Here is a 4,618-nt window from a genome sequence, read left to right as displayed (position 1 = left end):
AGTGAACAGGAACTTTGGTTAAGATATCTTCCATTCAGAAGTCTAATCTCATTATGCAAATGTCTCTACTTACTCCCAAGAGACCAGGGATAATACCTATTTCAGGAAGTTTTATCAAAGGAAAGGCATTGTTAGGCCATGGGATATTTCATTACATCCTTCTTTCCCAAAAAAAAATTTCAAAGAAAGATGTGTTCCCAGTGTTTGTATGAAGGTGATCTTTTGTATTCACTTATAAAAATAACATGTATAAAGCAAAAATAGATATTATTATTGAGCAGTAAAAGAGCATTTGGTACCTAGAGATAAGAAATTTTTTATATTAAATAAAGCTTAAAACAATTTTGAAGCAATTTAACCTCTTATAAAGAGCTGCAAAGAATTTTAAGCAGTGCATTGTTGTCTAATAGGATTTTTCTAATAATTACCCAAAATGGTTATCTATAAACAAGCTTTTACTGTAAAATTTCCATTAATAAAAGTTAAGTGAGCTGGGTGTGGTGACACACATCTGTAATCCCAGTTACTGGGGAGGCTGAGGCTTGAGGTTTATAAATTGGAGGCTAGCCTAGGAAACTTTGCAAGACCTTATCTCAGAATAAAATGAAAAATGACAAGCAATGTAGCTCAGTGGTAAAGTACCCCCAGTTTCAATTTCTAGTACCCCTGAAACCTAGATATTTGAAATGTATATTTTCAACTATAAAAAATTATTATGTTTCAAGCAGGCATATTTTAAGTGATGAATGTCTCAGGAGAATTCCTGAAAGGTAGTCCTATGAGGTTTAACTGACACTTCAATAAAATTGAAATTGCAGAGTATTTAATTTCACTCTTACCAGCCTCAATGTGCTCAAATTATTCAAAGTTATTAATATATGGATTCAGAAAATGTGTATAACCCCAGGTTGTTTATTCGATAAGGGTCAATTACCTGGTTAGGAGCTTTCCCACTTTTTCTCTTCTTTTTCTCTTCTATGACAAAGAGATGCATGTATGGCAAGGCTCAGCATTTAAGGAACAAAGTCATGATTTTTTATTTGACTATACTTTTAAAGCATAAATACATATTTCTGAAATTTGGGGTTAAACCAAACTGATATTCAGAATTACATTAATATTTAAAAAGTGACATGTTTTAGTGTCAACAATGAGAAGATAGATCTAATAAGATTAAAACAGGAATTAGAAAACTTTAGAGGTTAACTATAAGGAAATAAAGAAATACATAATAAAAAATAAAGGTGCAAATAATTTACTTAATATTCACAGAAGGACAAGCAGTAAAAAATAGATAAGAAATCATGTAATAGGAGAAGAATGAAAGGAAAAATGTGTGAAAGGAAAGTAGAGAGAAAGGCAATATGAGATGATTTTTTTTAGTATATCTTACAGAAAACAAGACATAAGGTAAATCTATTAGGTCGGCTCACATTATTTTTATTTTCCCTTATTACCTTTCCCCTATCCATCCCACCTTCCCTACACCTTTAGCCCCTTTCTTCCCATTTCACAGTGTCATTAATCTTATTAAGATCTTATGTATTATTACAGTTTATTCACAGCAGAGAAACTATTCATTCTTTACACATATGTGACTTATTTATTAAGATGGAAAGAAAGTGTTTGTAGATGGGGAGGGGAGGAGGGGGTGAAGGGAGGGCAGGGATAAGGGGAAAAAATGAGAACCAAGACTTTTCATGTAGAGTTACAAGATCCCAACAATGAATATAACTGTACTGTATCCCTAAAATGTACCAATAAACTCAATTAAAGCTGAAAAAAAATCTATTAGGTTGAAATTTGAATTCTAGTCTACTGAGATGGTATCTATCTTGATGGGATACGAGACCTTTGGGATAGCAAGCCCTGTAATCACTCTTGGCTTTCCTCTTCAGATGGATCTGAGGTGAAAAAGACTAATTCAAGTCTGCGTCTGTGATCCCAACTCGCTGGTGCTGCTGCTGATTTTTCTGTGTCAGGTGAGTCATGAGGAAGTAAACCATGTGGTTTTCAAACAGATCAGTGTGGTATAAGATACATCCATCTTCTTTCTGCTTGTTTTACGTCACATTCGTTAATCCAGGAATCTCAGTGGGAACGTTAGGTGTCTGTAACCAGGTCTTGACATTATTCTCTAGGCCACTTGTCGCCATCACAAATAGATAAGGATAGGATGAAGAAAGTTTATAGTACCTCCCTTCTCCCCCTTCATAAACTGAATAATATGACAGGATGATTTCTCCCAGAGAAAGACTTAGCCATAATTGCTGCCACAAACGTACAATTTGGGCCATAGAAATTCATACCTTTCCCTGTGACATTATTATTTTTGTGCCTTTTGTATCTCTTAAAATATTGTATTCCATCACTGTCAGTGGAGTTGAAGAGGTAAATATCTTTATTATTATAGCTGACTAGTAGTTTTGTGCCATTGTGGCTGTACACAAGGCAGGTGATGGTTGTTCAAGAGCAACAGTTGGCTAGGTGGTGATGACAGAATGTTCTGAGTATCTTGCTGTTTTTTTTTTCTCATCAGTTTTTCTCTGATCATAAATCTGTGCAAACTGATCATATCCACTGCAAATTGTTACTTGTTGCTGGGATTCACATAGGTGGTTTAATCTCACTCTCTTTTCACTCTCATTGGTTACTACCACTTTTGAAGCTGGATAACCTTGTCAGAGGTCAGTCGTGAAGATGCCTGTATCTTCACCTGAACTGAAAAGGAGATTCTGGCTCTAAAGCCAACTTGTGGGAAGCTTCCTATGCTTGACCACACTCTTAGCATTCTTGCCATATGGTGTAGCAAAAAAGCTGTGCTGCACGTACCTGCCCATCATGGACATACGTGGTCAAGGCAGAATCACCACAATTAGGAAGAAACTTACCCGGAAAGACACTATTTTGGTGGCCACTCTCAAAATCTAGTGCTGGTTTCTACTGCATTCAGTCACATAATATCACCCTCAAGTCATCACTACCATTGGCCAGCCAGGTGCCATGCTGGTTAAAGTGAACAGTAGTGACTCAACGGACATGGCCTCCAATACCATACTCCAGGTAGAAACTCTGCACAAAGTTTCTTTCCCCACAAGCCTCATATGAGGACCTGAACCCAGCTGCCACTGCTGAAGGGCAGGAGGACTGATGTCTCTGAGGATACTCAATCCTCCAGGGACTGATCCTTATCCGATAAATACTATGTACCATTGGCTTCATTGGGCACATGTACCTGAGGCTATTCTTCCTCTTCATCCTATCTCTCCTTCTTCCTCTAAATGGTGATCAAATAGTTCTTCCTTGTTCCTGCTGAAGTGTTCAGAATTCTTGATGTCATCTCAAACTTTCTGCGTGTATGCCTTGATGCTCTGCGTTGGCATCATTGGACACACCAAATTCCCTGATACCAGCACCATCTCTGGTCAAACTCACACTTAATTCTGAGGCCTGCATTTCAACGTTGGTTGGTATCTCTCTCCCTCCCTCCACTTTAAACCTCTCCTCTGAGCTTCTAAGTAGGCTGTCATTCCCGAAGTTTTGCAAGATATTTGTGCTGGTCTCATGTCCAGACATTTTAGAGGAGTTTGGTATAGAAAGTCTGTTGTAAGGAAAAGCTGACTGTTAGGGGTTCAGGAAAGCAAGTAGTGTCACCCTGAATGCAGATGAACCTGAGAATAGGCCAGTGGCAAGTAAAAACCAATGGTACCATCATGGAAGCTCTTGCACTTCAGTAGCCTGTGAGTTTGGAAGACTTTTTCCCATCTTCCCTTTCATATTATCTAGGGACAGTCCTGATAATGTTCAGGTCCAGTGCCCCCCTCAGCCGTGTTAAAATGCATGCAGTTTCGTGGGCTGTTCTTTTGAAGATTGAAACTTGGTACACTTGGAAAAAATTTATTAAGGTATTATCAGTAAAAATGATTCTCATTAAGCAAAATAGTATTCATAAGCTCTCAGCGCTTTGCTTGAAGATAATGTGCTGTATGAAATGAAGATATAGCAAGAGCAATGAAAGGTTAGCTAAGTACCCCACAGTTAGTTACTTCCTGATATCCAGGAAATAGTTTGAACACCTTGAGGGAAACCTGGGAACTTTTTAGCTGGTAAGATTTTTGTAGGGTTGCCAGATAAAATATAGGATGCCTAGTCAATTGCATTTCAGATAAACAATGAATACTTAGTATGAGTAGATCTCAAACATCGTATTAGACATTCTTTCACTAAAATTTTTTCATTATTGATCTGAAATTCAAGTTAAATTTGGTGTCCTAGGGCCGGGGATTTGGCTCAGAGATGCTGTCACCTGCCTCGCAAGCGCAATGTCTGAAATTCCATCCCCAGTAAAAAAAAAAAAAAAAAAAAAAAAAAATGGTGTCCTATATTTCTATTTATTAAATCTGACAGGCCCTGTTAGTGAAAAGAGGATTGTAGTCCCTCCTTGTAATCAGCTGGTCAATTTAAAACGAACAGAGAAATGAATAACTGCACCTATTTAAGATATAAGTGTACCTTTTTCCTTTTTGCACTATTTATTTGGAGTTAATTTAATTAACAGTGTTTAGGGAATGCCAACCTAATTTTGTGGGAAATTTTTCTATAATGTTTAAAACTGAAA

At 37.2% G+C, this 4,618-nt stretch overlaps 1 pseudogene; it reads right to left on the bottom strand.

Moving 5' to 3' along the window:
- Positions 1-1,919: 1,919 nt before the first annotated feature.
- On the bottom strand, positions 1,920-3,258 carry LOC104857045 (annotated as a pseudogene).
- Positions 3,259-4,618: the final 1,360 nt, after the last annotated feature.

This window comes from Fukomys damarensis, unplaced genomic scaffold (assembly GCF_012274545.1).
Source record: "Fukomys damarensis isolate Sample0158 unplaced genomic scaffold, DMR_v1.0_HiC HiC_scaffold_39, whole genome shotgun sequence".
NCBI classification, from domain to species: domain Eukaryota; kingdom Metazoa; phylum Chordata; class Mammalia; order Rodentia; family Bathyergidae; genus Fukomys; species Fukomys damarensis.
Note: the sequence above shows the minus strand (reverse complement) of the source record. Positions and strands in the feature narration are given on the sequence as shown.